This window comes from Mesoplodon bidens, assembly GCF_964165515.1.
Source record: "Mesoplodon bidens genome assembly, contig: HAP1_SCAFFOLD_84, whole genome shotgun sequence".
Classification (NCBI taxonomy): Eukaryota; Metazoa; Chordata; class Mammalia; order Artiodactyla; family Ziphiidae; genus Mesoplodon; species Mesoplodon bidens.
Genome location: NW_027672468.1, coordinates 1,779,526 through 1,800,831, shown reverse-complemented (window position 1 = coordinate 1,800,831; position 21,306 = coordinate 1,779,526). Strand labels below are relative to the sequence as shown.

At 38.6% G+C, this 21,306-nt stretch overlaps 1 long non-coding RNA gene and 1 pseudogene across 4 annotated transcripts in view; one reads left to right on the top strand and one right to left on the bottom strand.

Moving 5' to 3' along the window:
• LOC308610178 (E3 ubiquitin ligase RNF157-like) overlaps positions 1–21,306 on the top strand; it is a 233,694-nt pseudogene that overhangs the window by 115,828 nt on the left and 96,560 nt on the right. The window lies entirely within an intron of this gene.
• On the bottom strand, positions 144–10,056 carry LOC308610153. 3 transcript variants are annotated; one of them, XR_014014435.1, is made up of 5 exons: positions 9,781–10,056; positions 7,269–7,365; positions 3,038–3,123; positions 2,598–2,716; positions 144–574 (listed from the first exon to the last, which is right to left on the bottom strand). It is a non-coding gene; the product is annotated as an uncharacterized lncRNA (long non-coding RNA). The 3 variants fall into 3 exon arrangements; XR_014014436.1 differs by lacking the exon at positions 144–574 and having other exon boundaries at positions 2,396–2,716; XR_014014437.1 differs by lacking the exons at positions 144–574; positions 3,038–3,123 and having other exon boundaries at positions 2,396–2,716.

The following is a 21,306-nucleotide window of genomic DNA, read 5'->3' as shown; positions in this document are numbered from 1 at the left end:
TCTGTACTCTCAATCTTTGCTAGGCTGTCCTTCTGTGGTTGGGCAGTTTCTAATTTCTTTTGAAAGATGTAGCGTGTAAACATGGCAGTTAAAAGGTTGGAACGCGTACACGTGGCAGGTGTTTCTTCCTTTTTTACCTCATCAATTTTTTCTTGAGTTTCTGCATCTAACACATTTTCCACAAAATGGAGTTCCCTCAGTTTGTTTTTATTAGTTGAATTGTTGGGTACAGGTTTAACAGAAGGGCTCCTTGTATTGTATTTCAAAAGGCCCAGCGGCATATCTCCATCTTGTGTATTTGAAAAAAGAAGTTGAATGAATGGTAATAATGTTGATTCCACATCTCCTAGATTTCCCTCTGAGATATAAGGCAGTATGTAACTTAGTGCACTGATAATATCACTTTTATTATTAGAGTCCAGCTGCTCATTCATGAAGCCTGACAAGCTGACAGCACTGTTAGGTGAGGACATCCTCTCTGACGCAATAGTCCGCTCGGTGCTGTTGTTCTTCTTCTGGGCTTGTAACACCTTCATCAACGATCCTCCTGCATTCTCTATAGATGTTTCTTCATCTGTCAAAAGAGAAGGGACTGTTTTTGATCATTGAAGACTGATGGGACAGCCTTTTGTCAGTCCACAGCCAAAGAAATTAGGAATCAGTCAAAGTTTGAGTGCCACTTAGGAGAAAAAGAAACCCACACTTAAGCCTATGACTGGCAACAACAAAATGTGAGAAAGGTCTCTCTTGAAAAGGGGGCTATCTACTCAGAAAATTCTGTAGCGTGAAATATAGGAACTATATTCAGGATTACTCCACTGGTTCCCAGGGGCCAGTACTCAAGAAAAGCCAAGGCTGCAAGACAAATATTCCCCTAATCAGCCGGACTCTCTGCAGATCTACTGTGACTCCTCACATTCATATACCCCATCCTGTCCTGGCTCAAAGGCACAGGAGTGTGAGGCTTCCTCTCTCCACCCCTTCAGTGTGCTTGTGTTCTTGCTGCTATCACAGATCTCCACGACAACCACCGCCGCTAACAGGTCGTCATCTGGACATGTCCTTCTCCAACTACCCAGTCAGTCCATTGCTTGGTCCCTGCTTCTATATATCCCAGTCCCCATAACAGAAGGCTCTATACAGAAAAAAAAACACTATGTCCGCCCTGGCTCTTTGCTAATATTTGGGCAGGGATCTCGGGTATAAGTTTAGAGATTTGCCAGATTGTATGCCCATGTGGAATGTTCAACAAATCAATGGAATAATACTTGAGGCCCTAAAATGTAGACGGGAAAAAGCAACTTCTGTCAGATGGCTACTTTGCTTTCAATTCATTTTACTTCTAATGTTTCCAGCTCTACTTGGGGAACCATCCAAATCTTCTGACTGTGTGAAGGTAATGTGTACCATTGTGTAGCTGGGCTTGTCTTCCAAAAGGATTAAAAGTATTTTTGGTGAGGGTCAAAGGAGGAGGGAAGGGTCATGAGAAAGGAGGAGCAGAGGCTAGCAGAGAGCCCCAAACTGGGCACAGGAGATCGGGGCACTAGGGTCATAGCACTTAACACCTCTGATCTTCTTTTTCCTCACCTGTAAAAGGAGAGTAAAAATGCCTTTTCTGCCCACTTCTGGGGGAGAAGGGTGTAATATAATTAGTAAAAAAAATGTTTGGGGGAGTTCCCAGGTGGTCTAGTGGTTAGGACCCGGCACTTTCCCTGCTGTGGACCTGGTTCAATCCCTGGTGGGAGAACTAAGATCCCACCACCTTTGTGGCCAAAGGAAAAAAAAAAAACTGTGTTGAAAAATCAGCAATATTGTCTTTATATAAGTGGCAAAGTGTTATTATTTATGATGCGCTCTAGATCACTGAAAGAGACCTGTATTCAAGCTACCTGGGCATGAAAGCACATTTTGGAAATCATCAAGTTAGTGCCCATAAATCTAATGTATAGAAACATAGTTGAAAGCCCCTGAGTGTTTTGTGGATAGAAAAACTTGAGATTCAGAGCAAGTTCAGAGCTGGACAGTCAGAGAAATAACTAGCTCTCCCATGCATTAGAAGGGCTTGGTAGCAGCTTCTGGTTATGGAACCAGAAACTCTCAGGCTCCAGATAGGACATATAACAGCATCACTTGTACTCTTTATAAAATTGCAGAAACAAACCAAATAAACAAAAATATATTTACACCTGTCTTATAAAACAAAGGGTACTTGAGACCTAATGTATATAAAATCAGTTTACAAACTGTGATGTACTAAGTGAATAAGTTGTCATTTGCAGAGAGGGAAGCATAGGATATGTGGCCATTAATGTGAATTCCCTTCCCCCTTCCATTCCTTTCTCTGGTTCCTTTATATATGCAGATCAGTTACATTATGAAGCTAATAATGTAACTGAGCTATCATTAGCTTAATAATGTAACCAAGAATCTGATTTTTAGCAAGGGGGTAATTCTTAGAAATTTAGGGAGCTGGAACTCTAAATGAATGTATTAAAATAATGTAATTACATCATTAGTTTTAAAATGTATCATCCTTGATTAAAAATAAAAAATTAAATTAAAAATTAAAAATGTATTATCCCGCAATTGAGACTCACCACAACGTGTGACGTCCCTCAGGCGTTCACTGTCACAACGCAGCTTGACTGTCTCACAGACAACCTCAATAGTATTTTTAAATTGGCAGAGGCAGCAGGCCCTACGGCTGGGTAAGATCCTATAAATGGAAACACAGGTAATTAAATTCGTGGTAAAAGAGTTACCTGAGTAGGTAGAAGAGGTAGGCCAAGGCCACCACAGACCAGTGCAAAAAGGAGTTCTTGGGTATATGGACTATAGAACTGGATAGGGGCCGGTTGGCCAATTGCTGCCCTTGACTGTTGGAAATAAATATAGAGGAGGAGAGAGGTGCCCAACAGAAGGATTAGGATGGCAGTAGGTATGATATGCCTAGAAAAAAGGGAATAGCGATTAGAATTGGGTGACACTGAACTGTAGTTTAATTCAGAAGTATCTCCTTCCAACCCGAAAGCCTCACTTTGGGTTGAGAGTACACAGGAAGAAGGCAGACTTCTAAGAAGAGTATGAATAAGACCGCACATTCTGGAGTCACTTTCTCAGTTCCTATTTGTGAGGAGTAATATATTAGAAATTATTCTAGTAATAAAAAAGCATCATGTGGCTAAACAATAACAGAGATCGCATTGACCAAATCTGGACAAAAGGAACATTCCAAAGAATAACATTATCATTATAATAAGGTATAACGTAGTTAATTGAAAAAAAAGCACATGAGTTCAAAATGATACTCCAAATGAAAAGTGGGGGAGCTCTTCTTTATAGAATAATGTCAGCTAATAAATGCAAAAGGAAGGATAGAATTAGGAAAGTGTTATTTTGCAACTATCAATGTAATAATCGATTCAGACAAGGATTATCATTGATGCACAGTTGGGTGAAGAGTTGTTTGAAAGTAGGATCTTCACTGATCCCAAGGATCACCCCACATATTATTTATCAATTACCAAGGGGAAAAATAACTTTACAATGGAGAGATATGGAATAGACCACCTTAACCACGTGATCAAACTTAGCACTGGGCCACCTCAAGTGATGAAGTATGAAGAATACATCACCTATATAGTATTCTTCCCCAAAATGTTTACTTCGAATCTAATGAGGAAACAGACAAATACTGGTTGTGGGGCAATTTACAAGACAACTGGCTTAGACTCTTCAAAAAAGCCAATGTCATAAAAGACCAAAAAAAAAAAATACTAGGGAAATATTCTAGATTAACGGAAACACAGACATGACATGCAATGCCTAATCTTTAATTGCATCCTGTATCAAAACAAAACAGACTTAAAGAATGTTATTGGCTTCTGGCCAAGATGAAGTACAAGGGCCAACTTAACCTCCCACCTGAAACAAGGAAAAAATCAGATGGAACATAATGAAACAACAGTTTTCAAGAAACTGAACCTCACGCAATACATTTCAGTGATTCCCGAGGAGATGGGAAATACATGAAGTGATCCCATTAATTGCCCTTACTTCTCTGAGAGAGTATCCACGTCATGGTACAGGGAAGAGAAGTCCAGACAGAGACTAGTGGGCTCCCTGACAGATGAAATGGAGATAAGAGTCTGGGAGAACCAAGGTAACTAGAGTTCACAAAGCAGAGTATCAGAGAGAAAAGAAGTGCACAGACAAAGAACTCTGGAGATATGCAGAGGGATCTCTTGAGAATTCAACAAAGTATGGGTCAGTACATTCGTGTGAGGAATAACTTGATGCCAGGAAAAGAACCACATGAAAGGATTAATAAGAAGAACAACTGGATATCACACAGGGTTGTAGGAATAGTACCTGTTCCTACAAGTCAGACTGGAAAACCTCATGATACTCAGAAAGGACTTGTCTCAGTAGTTGCAAATAATGAGCTCCAGACTAAAGGCTACTTAGACTCCTACCCAACGAACCTTAAAAGCTAGACCTAAAAGAATAAAATTGTTTTGAGTAACCTAATTTCACCCAAAACAAAGCCCAGGCATTTTACAGGAATATAAATATACTAGCACACAATAAACTAAAACTCACAATATCTGGGATCATATGAAAAATTGCATGCAAGCATGCAAAGAAGTAGGAAAATATGACCCATACTGAGGAGAAAAGGCAATCAATCAACAATAACCCATAATCGATACAGATGTTAGAATTGGCAGAAAAGAACTTTTAAAAAGTTATTATACATGAAGAAAAGTTATTATAACTGTATTTCATATGTTAAAACACCCAGACTAAACACTGAAAATGTTAAGTACAGGCATGGATAATGTAAAACAGACCTAAATTGAGCTTCTAGAGATTAAAAACAATGTCTAAATGAAAAAGATATTGCAGGAGGTTAAAGGCTAATTAGACACGGCAGAAGGTCAGTGAACATTAAGGCATAGCAACAGAAACTATCCAAAATGAAACAAAAGGAGTAACAAAACAACAACAAAATGAATAGAGCCTCAGTGACTTGTGCAACAACTTCAAGTGGCCTAATACATGTGTACTTAGAGTCCATGAAGGAGAGGAGAAATATAAAAATTTGAAGAAATAATAGCCAAAAAATTTCCAAATTGGTAAACACTATAAACCCACAAAGTCAAGAAGATCAATGAACTTTAAGCATAAGAAACATGGACAAAACTACACCAAGGCACAGAAAATAATCGAATTGCTCAAAACCAGCAATAAAGAGAAGAATTTAAAAGGAGCCAGAGGAAAAAAATTATACACTACATACAGAGGAACAAAGATAACAATGACAGCAGAATTCTTGCTTGAAAAATCGTAAACGAGAACTCAGTGGAATAACATCTTTAAAGTAGTGAATTGAATTCTATCAAGCTAGAATTTTATACCCAGATCTGTCAAAACAAAAGCAAAATAAAGACTATCTCAGACATACAGAAGCTGAAAGAATTCATTGCTAGTAGACTTTCACAATAAGAAATGTTAAAAGAAGTATTTTTAAGCAGAAGGAAAATGACACCAGATTGGAATATGGATCTACATAAAAGATTAAGAATACTGGATACATACAACAATGAAGACCCAATTCAACCAAAAATAAATAAACAAATTAAGAAAAGAAGGGAAAAATCATATAATCACTGCAGTAGATGCAGGAAAAGAATGAAAACATCTAACATACATTCCTGATTAAAGAAAAAAAAAAAACAGCCCTCAGTAGACTAGGAATGGAAGGAGACTTCCTCAACTTGATAAATGACTTCTACAAAAAACCTAACATCATACTTAATGGTGAAGGACAAAGTACTTTCTCACCGGGATCAGGAACAAGGCAAGGATATCTGCTCTCATTGCTTCTATTTGATATTGCACTGAAGGTTCTAGCCAGTGCAATAGGGCAACAAAAAGAAAAGACATATTCAGAATGGAAAGGAAGAAGTAAAACTATCTTTATTTGCCGATAACATGATTGTGTAGAAAACCTGATAGAAGCTACGAAAATGCTACTGGAACTAATAAATGAGTCTATCAAGTTTGCAGGGTACAAGATCAACATACAAAAAGATGAATTTGTCTCAACAAACAATCAGAGATCCAAGTTTTAAAATGCTACTTATAAAAGAATCCAACATATAAAATACTTAGAATAAATCTGACAAAAGACTTGCACACTGAAAACTGTAAAATATTGCCGGGGGAAATTAAGAAAGACCTAAATAAATGGAGAGATATAAAGTATTCATGGATCAGAAGATTCAATATTGTTGAGACATCAATTCTCCCCAAATCGATTTATACATCAAAACCCCAGTAGGCTTTTCTATAGACATTGACAAGCTAATTCTAAAATTCATATGGAAATAAAATTTAGAAGAACTAAAACAACTTTGAGAAAGAACAAAGTTGAAGAACTAACAGCAACTGATTTCAAGGATTATGAAGCTACACCTTCAAGACATTGTGATAGTAGTGTAAAGATAGACAAAAAGACCAAAGGAACAGAATACAAAGTTCTGAAGGAGAGAGAGGTGGAGAACTGACTTTCAGGTTCAAAGGCATTTCAGTGGAGAAATGATAGTCTTTTCAACAACTGATGCTGGAACAACTGAATATCCAGGTGCAAAAAGAAAAAAAAAATGAACTTCCATCTAAACCATATACAGAAGTGAACTCAACTTGGTTCAAAGATCTAAATGTAAAACATAAAACTATAAAACGTCTAGAACAAAACAGGTGAAAAATTTTATGACCTTGAGTTCGGCAAGATTTCTTAGATACAACACCAAAAGCATAATGCATAAAAGAAAAAAATAGATAAATTAGACACCATCGAAATTAAGAATTTCTGCCCTGCAAAAGACACTCCTGAGTGAACGAAAAGATGAGTCACAGAATGGGAGAAAATACCTAGCAACTTACCTATTGGATAAAGGACTAATTTCCAGAATATATAAAGAACTCTCAAAACTCCAGAAAAATATAGATAAAAGATTCAAAGATATACAGGTGGAAAATAAGCATATGAAAAGATGTTTGACATGATTAATCATTAGGGATGCTACAGTGAGATACAACTACACACCTATTAAACTATCTAAAATTAAAAATACTGAGCATAGCAAATGTTGGCCACAACATGAAGAAAATGCAGCTCTCATAGACTGCTGGTAGAGATGTAAAATGATCAAACCACTATGGAAAATAGGTATTTTTAAAAAACTTAAACATACACTTACCAATGATGCAGCCATTCTACAGGCAGGCATTTACCCAGGAGAAATGGAAGTAAACATCCATACAAGACTTGTACACAAATATTCATAGCAACTTTATCTGTAATAGACAAAGACTCAAACAACTCAAATGTCCATCAATGGTCAATACATAAATGGTGGTACATCCATATAAAGGAATGCTATTCAGCAATAAACAGAAATGAATTACTGATATAGACAACAATATGGATGAAGATTAAAATAATCATGCTGGGTTAGAAGCCAGTTAGAAAAAAGTATACACTGCATGATTCCATTTGCATAAAATTCTAGAAAATGCAAACAGAAAGCAGATCAATGGTTGCATGGCGACTGGGAAGTGCAAGGAACGATGGGAAGGAAGAATTACAAAGAGACATTAAGAAACTTTCTGAGGTGATGGACATTTTGATTTTCGTGATGTCTTCATGGTGTGTATGTAAGTGTGTGGGTGAACACAGATTATTGCATGTCAATTATACCTCAAAAAGCTGTTAAAAGAAATGATATTATATAAGAGGGACAATTGGGGAAATTTGAATAGCAACACTTTATTAGGTAATCTTACTGTGTAGGAATTTAATTTCTTCAATACTGTGTATTAACAGTATCGTCGTTACACAGGGAAATAATTTTTAATATCCAGAGAGCAGGGCATGTAGCTGACAAGAGAGGGATCGCAATTGTGGCAGATGCTGTGGGACGCTGAGGAAGATGAGGCTAGAGCAGTGACCAATGCGTGACGGCACGGTGAAGACAGTCATTTGTCAGGTGACCTGACAAAGACGGTTGGAACAGACTGCTAAATGCAGTGCCGTTTCCGCATACTAATCTCATGCAATCCCCTAAACTAGCCTTGGCGTAACAGACAGTTTCTATTAGCTTGCCATATTGGAAGGGGGAAGGCACAATTTAAGGTGCAGTAAGTTGTGTAATAAACTGTCACAATAGGGTCCTACAGAAATAGTTTTTTAAACTGCAAAAAAATAAAACTTGACACTTCCCTCACAACGTATATGAAAATTAACTCAAAATGAATCATAGACCTAAATGTAGCTATACAACGTCTGGAAGAAAACGTAGGAGAAAATCTTTGTGATTTTGGGTTAGACAGTGGGGTCTCAGAGAAAGATTTCTTAGATTAAGACGCAAAAAAGCAGAAACCATCTAAGAAAAATTGCTAAGGGACTTCCCTGGTGGTTAAGACTCCGAGTTCCCAATGCTGGGGGCCCGGGTTCGATCCCTGGTCAGGGAACTAGGTCCCACATGCATGCCTCAACTATGAGTTCACATGCCAGATCTAAGAAGCCCATGAGCCGCAACTAAGGGGCCCATCTGCCGCAACTAAGACCAGCACAACCAAATAAATAAATTAAATTAATATGAAAAATTAAGAAAAATTGCTAAATTAGGGTTCATCAAAAATTTAACACTTCTAGTTTTCAGAGACATTTTAATATAATGAAGATAAGTCACAATCTGGGAGAAGATATTTACTAAACACATATCTGAGAGCAAGGACTTTTTCCATTTGCCTGTTATTTAAAGCACTCTTAAATCTCAATAAAAATATCCAATTAAAAAATGGATTTGAATAGACACTTCATTTAAAAGGATATTTGCACATGAATAGACACTCAACATCATCAGCTTTTACAGAAATGCAAAATGTGGCAAAAACCACGAGATTCAACTACACACCTACTAGAAAGGCTAAAATTTTTTTAAAAAACAAATATAAGCATCAGGTGAAGATGTAGGTCATCTGCAACTCTCAGAGACTGCTTGTGGGAAAGCAACATGGCACAGGCACTTTAGAAAACAGTTCAGCAGTTTCTTAAAAAGTTCAATAGGCACTTAGCATATGATGAAGCAATCCCACCCTGAGGTATTTTACCCCAAAGAAATGAAAACATATGCTCACACAAGACATGTTCACACACACATGTGAGTGTTTTCAGAGGCTTTGTTCATAATAGCCAAAAAACTAGAAGAAGCTCAAATGTTCATCAAACGATGAATGTGTAAACAAACTGTGTATCCACACAACTAGAATACTGCTCAGTGCTCAAAAGGAATGAGCTACTGACAGGTGCAACAAAACAGATGAATCTCCAAAGAGACTGGCTAAGTGAAACAAGCCAAAAACAAAAAGCTACATACCACATGATTTCACTTATCAAATATTCTGGAAAAGGCAACATTATGCGGACAAAAATCAGATTGGTGGTTGCCAGGGGCTGGTAGTGACAGGAGGATGGATTGACTACAGAGGGACAAGAGGGGTCTTTTGGGAGTGCAGAAGTTTTCTTTACCTCAAATGTGGTGGTGGCTACAGAACTATACGTTTGTGAAAACACATCACACTGTATATTTAAAAAGAGTGAATTTTGTTAAATGAAAATTATACATAAATAAACCTGACTTAAGAAGATAATCAAACAAACCTAAAAATACAATTGAGTGAAAATCAATGTAAGAAAAATCAACTTACAGTGTTTCCAATTCAAGGGTCATCATGAGGATGCTTTCAATTGCTGTAAGTGACACTTGTGCTGTTCCCATGTCTCTGAAGGAGAAGCCCAAACATGCATGATATAAAACCCAAAGACAAAATTTCTAAACTGAAGAAGATACTTAACATGTGATTACTTCCACTTTGGCTTCTTACTTGCCATAGATGATAATTCCAAAGAGCTCTTTTGGAAGAAATTTAAATTTGCATCATCAAATTAATGACCTTGGTGCTGAACAGTACAATCATTTTCTATTATCCTCACTTCTCCTTTTCAATTGCATCTACCTCTTTTCATCACTCTTTTTAAAAAAAAATAATGTACCCCTTATTCCTTTTTTGCTTTCTTGGATAAATACTATTCCTATATGCATCTTCATGTTCCATATCTATATGTGTTCTTCAACACTGTTCTCATCCTCTGCTGGCTCTCTTACCCATATATATTCTTTCTTAATCCTTTTCTTTGCCAATAACTCTTATTTTCAATAACCCAGTTAAAATCTAAATTATGACTGTTTAGCCAAAGTACTCAATTTTTGACGAAAGTAAAAAGGAGCAGAAATTATCTCATGAACCATGAAACTGTTACAATACTTACAAATAGTTTAATGCTGGCACTTTATAAAGACAAGGATCTTCAACTGTTGGCAAAGGATTACGATTGAGAATTCTGAAAAATGGAATGGAATTAAAATTATCTGCATTTTCAATTACTTCCATGAAAGTTTATAGTCATTTTTTTTGGTATGGAACTTGAAGGTTAAAAAAATCATTTTCTGTCTTTACCTATAAATCACGCTTAGAATCTGTAAAACACTCTTTCACTGGGAGCTACCCAGGTCTCTAGATGATAAAGTGGAGAAGAGAAACAAACAAAACACAATAAAATAGAAAAAAATGTGGCTAGCAAAGAAAAAATATGCCAAAGTACTTTTCACGTTAAAAACCCTCGAAGTGACTATGCTGGCAGGAAGCCCTTGCTCTGTAAAAAAGTACTATTTCTAGTGTCCTCCATAATTCAAGGTGTTTTTCTTTGATCTCTACAAAGTTTGAAAAATTTCAAGATTTAAACTACCCAGCTAAAGACAAAAATAAGGCTAATTCCTTGGTTCTGGAGCCAAAGAAGAGAGAAATCCAAGAGGAACTGGTGAAAGCCATACTCCCATCACATAGTCCCGTGTATATTCTTGTGCCATAGCCTTTGTTACTGTGTATGTAATCAACTGTTTACTTGTCACTCTCCTAGATTGTCAGCAACTTGAGAGCAGGGACCGCACTTTATTGTCATTATTATTCCTGTGCCTGACATAGTGCCTAATATTTACTAGGCATTTAATAAATGTTTGCTGAATAAATAAATAACATTTTGTTTATATATCAATAAAATAAACAAATTAATTTTCAGGAACAAAATTTTATTCCAAAATGTTGGAATAGATTTTCTTCATACTTCTTTCTTTCTTTCTTTTTTTTCCCCTTAGTTCTTTATAACAAATAAGGGGGAAGAAAAACAGAAAAGAAACAGGAAGAAAGAAGAGAATATCTGACTTTAGGTTAACTCTACTCAAGAATTATTAGTGTAATTTTGCAGAATATTATAAAGATAATTATCAAAACTAATATCTTTTGGGTTGCCATGCATATGTGATCAGCATTTAACATTTCATCCTCACAGTAACCTAATGTGATATATATATTACACAATTGTACAAATGAGGAAACTGAGGCACAGAGAAGTTACATAACTTGTCTTAAGTTATCAAGCTCGTAAGAAGCAGAGCTGGAATTTGAACTCAGTTCTGACTCTAAAGCCTGTGTTTAACTTGAATGAAAAAAAAGGGTGTTTTTTTTTTTGAAACATCTGTTACTTTAACCTTAATTTTGACAGCACTAAATATAGAAATACCTTTTCAAACTTCATCTACCCATCTGGGAAAGCCTCTATGAGAATTATATTTTCTCTTTTTATTTATTTATTTATTTATTTCTCTTTTTATTTATTTTTTCCTTAATCATCTCTCGTGATAAATATTTAATTAGCCTATGGCCATTGAGACTTTATAGATTTTTTTTTAATTGCAGGAAAATCAGTAAAAATGATGGAGGAAGGACATCTGAAAATTCATCCCTGCATAGAAGCAACAATAACAACAACAAAACTGGCAAAAATGGTCAGAATCAACTTCTTCTGAACTCTGGAAACTTAACCAACATGCTGGCAGTAAATGGGGGAGCAATTTATTCAAGGAAAACAAATTAATTTCTGTAAGAACAACGAGATCTGTGTTGCTTTAACTTGCCCTCGACCTTTGGTCTCCATGCCAGTGGTAGCCTTGAAAAACAGCCCACATCCCTGGTACCAGAACGAGCAGCATGGACTGGGAGGTCCTTCAAAGCCTCATTCCCAAAGAACTGTCATTGTTTTACATGTCTGGTGGTCCCCTGGAAGACCTCACTTGAAAGGCTTGCCTTTGACCTGACTGAGGGCTGTCTAGTGAGAAAAGCCTCTGCTCAGGTGGCATTTCTGGAAAACATTTTCAAGCAAATATTCTAACATGGCGGTGGCATGAGGCAACGGATAACAGTTTGGGGCAAAAAACAACCCAACCGCAAAGCTTTAAAAGAAAAGCTGAGGAATGAGATGTCCACAGACACTTTGCAATATTCCAATGTATTCCTGGGAAACTGGAAGACCACAAGACATATTCCTGGGCATCTAGGAAAATAACTGTTAGCATTAATAAATGAGTTCAGCAAGGTTGTAGGATATAATATCAATATTATTTCTACACACCAGCAATGAGTAATCGAAAAATGGAATTTAGAAAACAATTCCATGTGGAACAGCATCAAAACAAATATAATACTTAGGGGAATATTTTACCAAGTAAGTGCAAGATTCACACTGAAAAGTACAAAACTGTTGAAAGAAATTGAAGAAGATCTAAATAAGTATAAAGACATGCTGGATTCATGGACTGGAAGATAATCTTATTAAAATTTCACTACTTCCCAAATCGACCTATGGTTCCATTGCAATTCCTATCAAAATCCCAGCTGACTTCTTTCCAGAAATTGCCAAGCTGTTTCTAAAATTCCTATGGCAATTCAAGGAAACAGAATAACCAAAACAATGTCGGTAAAGAACAAAGTGGGAGGACTCACACATCCTGGTTTCAAAACTCAGTTCAAAGCTACTGCAATCACAGTGTGGTACTGGAATAAGAACAGACATGGAAATCAATGGAACAGAATTGACAATATAGAAATAAACCCTCATATTTATGGTCTATTGATTTTCAACAAGGGTGCCAAAACAATTCAATGTGGAAAGAACAGTCTTTTCAAATGATGCTGGGATAACTGTACATCCACACACAAAATAATGAAGCTTCACACCGTATATGAAAATTAACTCCAAATGGATCAAATATACAAGTGTAAGAGCTTAGAAAACACAGGAGTAAATCTTTATGACCTTGCTTTAGACAACAGTTTCTTAGATATGATACCAGAAGCACAAACAACCAAAGGAAAAATAGATGAATTGGATTTTATAAAATCTAAAAAGTTTGTGCTTCAAAGGACACTATCGAGAAAGTGAATAAACATATAGAATGGGAGAAAATACTACAGGTGGGAAGAATAAGATGCAGTTGGGAGAAGAAAAGTATAGTAGTTGCTAGGTGTAACAATCTCAAAATTTTGAACTATTACAAATAAAACAGCCAACCTGAATCACCCCAAAGGGCAGACCCAAGTTATTTTTGCTTTTAGTGTTTATGCCTTTCTAAATCTGAGAAGCTGCCAGGATTCTAGTACAGAGCAAAAAGGGAGGACAACACCCTCAAGTGTGTAAGCTTTTGTGTGTACATAGCTATGTAAAGGAAACCAATGCTGGCTGACTGGGGGAGCATTAGGGTGGCTCTGTGACCGCAGCTCAATTTGCCTTCATAGTGTGGCCACACCTCCCACACTGATATTCTCAACAATGGGGTAAATAATTCAATAGGGATAAGGCTTTGATTTTCCTCTTATTCTCTCTTCATGCTTATGTTCTTGGTACAATATTGATGTACCACGGACAAGCCAGCATGTGAATGTGCTCTGTCTGGTTAAGTCATATATAGCCTTTCTACATTGTAGAGTCCTTCAGTTTCTAAAATCATGGAGCTTGTATTGTTAGATCCAATGAAGTGACTAAAAGAATTTTTAAAAATAAGCCATCAGTCTGGACGTGCATAGGTGAATGAAGGAGAAACACTTTACAGTCAGAGAAAAAAGCATACTTAACATTTAGGATTATCAACCACTGCCGGTTTTCCATAGTATATTTCATTCCTGATTTTATCTGAAAGAGATATGATTACTACCACCATTCAAAAAGTGGTACTTTATAAATTAATAAGCTCTTGCCTCATCTTTGAGGTAGATTTCGGATTTAAAATAGACTACCACACTGCTAACTACTTCACCTGATATTTCTCAATAACATAGAGGCTTCATTCAAGAAACCGGGCTTCCCTGGTGGCGCAGTGGTTGAGAGTCCGCCTGCCGATGCAGGGGACACGGGTTCGTGCCCCGGTCTGGGAGGATCCCACATGCCGCGGAGCGGCTGGGCCCGTGAGCCATGGCCGCTGGGCCTGCGCGTCCAGAGCCTGTGCTCCGCAATGGGAGAGGCCACAGCAGTGAGAGGCCCGCATACCGCAAAAAAAAAAAAAAAAAAAAAGAAACCGACTGCCTTATAATCACCTGACACCCGGTGATGAATCAAGGTTTTGTGGGGCCTGAACCTCATCTACTTTGGGAAATCCTATCTAATAAAAACATGCAAAGTTATAAATAGAAAAATCGCTAGGACCCCTCTCAAGACATTGGAAGGGACCTATGCAAGTGAGGAGCCCTGAAGCCTAAGGTTCATTGAATTCATGATAAGTCCACCTCAGCTGGGGCCCTTTTCCAAACTTATTTAATGCAGGCAACTTATAAACACCCCAGTAATATGTCATTATAGGTAGTAAAATGATTTAACTCGAGGGTGGCATCTTCCCTTGGTGGCTTGCCTTTGGTAAGAGATGCAATAAAGTTTAGATCTCACCATGGCAAATGTTTCCTGAAGCAAATTAGCTTTGTCTATTAGAAAGACTTAGTCCAAAACAAAGACATACTATACTGTGACAATCTTTTGAAAGTAACTGTGAATGAGTTTTCGGAGTACAGTACTAATTTATTTACAACACCAGATAGTTCTGATTCTTTCACTACCTTTTTCTGTCATTTAAGAGGAGCACAAATTCCAAAGGAACAAGTTGGTGCCTCTTCCATTACAAGTCTTTTCTAACCTACCACCCATTGTTTACTTCATCACCCCCCTCCCTCTCCTTGTTACCCTGCTGCATAGATGCTAGAATGGCTCTCATATATGTTTTCCCATCGACATCCATATTTCTCCTTCCAGTATGAAAGCTTCTTGGGGACAAAGTCCCTGCCCTATGCGTCTTTGTATCCCCAGCACTTAGTACAGTGTTCACAGACAGTGGGCATGGCACTCAGTGAATGTTTTGGAATGAATTCCGTAATTTTTAAACTGTGATTTATTTATTTATTTCCACAATGTATTTTCCTGTGTTACCTACATAACTATAGTGAAACTCTGATTCTTATAAGGAACTCTTGGTGTTCTAGGATGTTTAGGAAAAGTGGTGAGTTTCAGACGTTGTACTGACGCTACTAAAGCCTCCTGGTGAAGGGACCTCACGAGCCTGCTCTCCGGTGTGCTAACAAAAGAAAAACCGACCCTTGGTGCTCTCTCCCAAAGGTAGGCGTCAGCAAACTAACAAGGGAAAGCAAGGAGGCCGCTAAAGATATGCATCTGCAGGAATTGTTAATCCAGCTCCAGACACAGCCTCAACACCTTCATTAACCCAAAATGTGGGAACTGTGTGAAACTGGATTTCTGAACCACAAGACAGGTAAGAGAGTCTTTTCCAAAGCCAGGTGTAGAAGAGCTCTTTACCTTGAGTCTAAAATCGCCTTCGGGCCATTGAACGTACCCACTATCATTTCCTTGTGTCATGAGAAATCAGAGAAGTTTTGAGCTGAAGGGGTGTAAAACCCACACTTCTTATTGAAGAGTAGTCAGCAAAGAAAATATATTGAATTAGGCCGCAGCAAAGCATTTTCTTTATATTTTTCACACTACAGCTGAACACAAACAACGTCTTTTTCCATACCTGAAAGGTTCCTATTGGCCACAGATAATTCACTTCAGCAATATATGCTTTTTTGAAAAATAATGTTCTGGGAGGCTGGGGAGAGCCCTGTGGTGGGTGTTCAGGAATTCTTTCTGCTTTACCATTTAAAAGAGCTAATGATGGTTGGGGAAGCACCCACACCCACTGAACCACACCCTGCTAAACTTAGTTCTCTGCAGCTCTGTGTTGCATACATTTTAAGCAGTTAGGAACTTTGCACATGAAAAGGAATCAAAGTGAAATTCAAAAGTGGAAGTCCCTGGACCATTCGCATAATGGAGAGGCATCCGTGGGATTCCATGACAATGCTAATCTGAGTGTTTTTCTTTGGTGCCTTTAATTGACCATGCCAAAGATCAGTACTATGGAAAGCAGAGCCTTTCATATATATGAGTTAAACAAGTCCCTTGGCCTCTTTGTACCTTAGTTGCCTTATTTGAAAAAAAAAATTAAATGGCTCTCAAGACATACTTTCCAGAATTCATACTGGGCTTACTTACACCCAGCTAACCAATAACTGCATGATTGTTTTTACACACAGTTGTTTACATGTATTCATCTTCTATTTCACTTACAACTTGTGTAAAAACTGCATTCCATGCCAGGCCTGAAACGTTCCAAAGCTCAGTTCTGGGAGTAAATTGCAACCAAGATTTCTACAAAAAAAGACACAAGCAAAAGAATTAGAAAAGTAGATATTCTTTCAGAACATTTATCCTTTGACAAGAATTCTAATTTATATATGATGAAACATAACATCACTACTCCCTCCATACACTAAAGAAATCTCACTGTGGGAGATATTATGATTTATACTTTCATGATTATATATGTGCTGCATTAGATACCAAATACTAAATGCTCATTAAATACTTGTGTTAAGTGATCTTTATTTCTCTAGCTAGGCAGCACTACTGACACTTTGGGCTGGATAATTCTTTGCTGTGGGAGGCTCTCCTGTACACTGTTGGATGTTTAGTAGCATCTCTGGTCTCTGTCCACTAGATGCCAGTAGCATATACAGTTCTGACAAGCAAAACTGTCTCCAGACACTACCAAATGTCACCTGTGTGCACAATCACCCTGGGTGAGAACCACTGCTCTTGATACTGGCTGATGTTGGGTGCTCAGCATGGTCCTGCTCTGTGCTGGATCTGTCACCTCGGGATACAATGGAGACTGAGCTACAACTTCCGTAAGGAGCTCTGGAGGCTGAGATGGGGGCTTCTGCTGGACTGGAGAAGGTTCAACCTCTTTAGTGACCTGTGGATTTATGGGAAGTGCCAGAGCCAGAGATTTAACAGTGACATTGTACAAGTGTGACTGCTGAGCTTCATTTACCCCATGATGAACACATGGTCAAACTACAACCTCCTTAAGTGTCTCCAAAGGCCGGGCGAGGGCCTCCTGAGGACTGGAAGTTTCTAGTTCCTCAGGGGCCTCTGAAGGCTGAGATGGAGCCCCCTGCGGAAGTGGAGGTGGTTCTACCTCTTCAGTGGGCTCTGCATGCTGAGCCTAGGCCTCTGCCTGGGGTGAAAAAGATTCAACGTCCTCAGGGGTCTGTGGATGCTGAGCAGGGGCCTCTTGATGAGGTAAAGATTCAGCCTCCTCAGTGAGCTCTGGATGAGGAGTTTGGGCCTCCTGCTGAGATGCAGAAATATCTCATCCTCATCAGAAGACTCCCTGTCGTGTAGCTTTTGGGCCATGTGTTCCTTGCGTGTGGCGCTGAGAGGCCTACACATACCCCTAAGCCAAAGTGGCCGCCTTCTCCCGAAAAAGCCCTCCTAGAACACAGAAAGGGAAATATTAATTCTGCATCTCCCCTGCTTTCTCTGGCCACAGTACTTTATCCTCCTCACATCTACCTGACTCTCACTTTCCCCTGAGCTTCTCTTACGCAGCAGAAATCTAAAAAAGCCCCTTGGAGGAAAACACACACAGTGAGTGTTACATGTCACTTTTCATCTCTCTCACAATGTGGTATCTCTGCTTTCATTAGGACTAAATGGGGACCTCAGTCCATAATCACAATGAGCAAAATCACCACAGACCCGGGATCATGAAAATCATTGCATGCATGCTGGCCTTCCAGAAGTTCTCTGTGTCTGTCCAAATGGACCCCAAGTGTCTCTGGAGAGACATTTGTATGTGGCTTAGCATGGAGCATAGGCAGGATTTTCAGCCCCGTTCACCTTTCTTTGCCCTTGGCCAACTGCCCTCGTGCAGTGAAAACACTGCACAACGGCACTGGGCAGAAACTTGTTACTCCCTTAGACGCGCTTCACACCAGTCCGCTTCACACTTAGTCGCACATGCAGCATTTGCTGGGGGTGTGGGGAGAAGGTGATTTTATTTTCCTGGCTGCTCTATCCTATAAGTTGAATCTCACCAAGTAAACACCTGAACCCAACGAGCAAAGTCATCTATAGCTCTCTGACTTTCACTCTGCAGGCTGTCACTCAGGTGTCAGTGAATTGTGGAATCCATTTAAAGGCCATGACCAGCAGGGAAGCACAAAATACTCTTTTCGAATACAAATAGAAGAGAAAAAAATCACAGTGCACAATAAGTTTGTTTCAGAAACTACTTATGTGCATATAGTATGTGTCTACTCAACTGTGACATAAAACGTAGCTCACAGCCCAAGCACAGTGTGTGATCAGTGGAGAAGTCCTCAGTGGAAAGGGACCATCTTCTTCTTGGTAATCACTAGCAGTATGACCATGGGGCAAGATAGTTTCCCTTTCTCTTTCTCCAGTTCCTTATTACAAAAGGAAGAGACAAACTAGTGTCTAAAGTTTCTCCCGGTTAAAATTCTATGAGGTTTGGATAAAGGGAATAGAGACTAGGGGCCTGAAAAACAGTAGGATGAGTAGGGAAGTTTTCTTGCCACTTTCCAGGAGGGACTCATATGTTCTACCTTTCGTCAGCTTTGAGTGAGGCCAGCCCCTAAATCCCCAACCATGTGGCCCTCCCTACCCCAGAGCCTCCTAGAAGGCCTCTGGCCTGGCCTGATGCCTGGGAGCCAGGCATCAGCCCAGCAGGAACAGGTACAACCAAAACCTCTCCCCGTCCACCCTCTTTCCTTAAAGGACTAGTGAAAGCAGATGAATGTGTGCCAGTCCTGTTCTAACTCAGCCTGGGCTGGGGAGCTAATTCTGCTGATAAATAAACTAGGGTAAACCTTTAGGGTAATTAAGCGTTCTTCCTGCCTTTGGTGAGGAAACTGAAATAGATGAGTTCTAAGTTCTCCTCTAGTTGTAAAATTCTGCTTTCAAAGACCAATATTTACCTTCTGCTTCTTTTTCTATCTTCCTCTTTTGCAATTCTATGAGAAGAAATCTGTTTTGAAAGAAAACAGGATCATGATTATCCATTACAACTATTTCCAAATCCTTATTCATTCCTTTTTACTTTAAATCTTATCTATCCAGCAAGATGATAACTCTTTCAAGGAAAGGAATTCTACCCTGTTTAAGAATCCTTTGACTCTTCCACAGTACCTAACAGGGTCTTCAATGCAGCTGCTGATATATTTTATTGACTGTTTTAGATAACGTTCAACAGATAATTCCTCATAAAAACTCTTAGAAGTAGGAAAAGAAAATAAAAGTATCTGGCAGAAACCTAAGCATTGTTTTAAAGTCAAGAACAAGAGTAGGATGCCCAATCATTACTGCTACTATTGAGCATTGTGGAGGAGGTCTTAATCAGTACGATAAGAAAAACAAAGTATTGGAAAGAAGAGACAAACATATCTGAATATGAAACAAGGGGCCCAAAAAGACCAAAAGAATCAACTGAAATTTTATTGGAAGTAACATGAGTAAGATGGCTCCATACAAAATCAAGAGATCAACATATTAGCCTCAATAGCTTTCCCATATACCACAAATAAGTAACTAAAAAACAGAAGAAACCTCCCATTTACTATATCAATAAAAATGCATAAAGCACCTAGGAATAAATTTAGCCACAAATTTGTAAGACCTATGTGATGAAAATATTAAAACTTTTTTGAAGGACATTAAGAAGTACTTACATGGCATGAGATACCATCCTCCTAGAATGTTGTAAAGAGGTCAATTCTCTTCAAATGAAACTAAAAATTCAATGCAATCCATTTTATAGCCAAAATAATTTTTATATAAAACCTGGCCAGCTGACATTTGGTAGAGAATATATGTAAGAATAGTTATGAGATGTATGCAAAAGAAGGTCAAAGAGTAGGACCTTGCCCTAGCAGATATAAAATATGTTATAGAGCAACTGGAATTAAGCAGTGTGATATCAGTACTGGTACAGGACAAGATAACTGGATCACAGAACAGCATCCAGATGAAGATAGCATATTAGACCAGGGAAGAAAGAATAAACCATTCAGTGAAAGATTTGAAAAGAATCAGATCTTCATGTAGGGGGAAAAAGTTAGATCCCCTACCTCAACCACACGAACAAACAAATACAACAAATTCTGGACAGATTATAAAAGTACTTGAAGAAAATATTAGAGATGATTTTTACGTCACGAGGTGACAAAGGCCTGGCTAACAAAACCCACCCCACATGAGCCATGAGGAGACGACAGGCAGATATGGTGGTAGACTGTCAACACACCTCCTACTCTTCACAGCCCTTGCCCCCTTTTCCCCTGGACTGTTTGTCTTCTTCTTGTTGACTTATAAAACTCTTGGGAGTTCCCTGGTGGTCCACTGGTTAGGGCGTGGCTCTTCCACTGCTGTGGCCCGAGGTTCAATCCCTTGTCAAGGGACTAAGATCCTGCAAGCTGCACAGCATGGCCAAACCCCACCACTTCGAAACAAACAAACAAAAACTCTTTATGGTAAAGAAATACTGGCTTTCATTGAATTTCAGTGTTTCGAATATTTCCAGTGTTTTTGTCTCTAAGGAGACAAGACAAAAGAGTGGAGGAGGGAGCACCAGCTTTGCAGTCGGGTGAAACTGCCTTCTGCTTTTGGTTTGGCCGCTGGGGCCTTACACTGATCTCCTTCATCTATGAGGGAGGGATAGTAATATTATCCTCACAGGACTGTGGGCTTTACATCAGACAATATATGGAAAACTCTTCATCTTACGCTTGGCATGAATCAGTGCTAAGCTGGTGTCACAGACAAGATGGTGGAATATATCAAAGGCTCTGCTTGTGGCATCAGCCTCTGCAGGCTCTTTCCCACCAGAAGATTATAGAAATATTGCTTTTATTTTCTTCTAATACCTTTATGTGGTC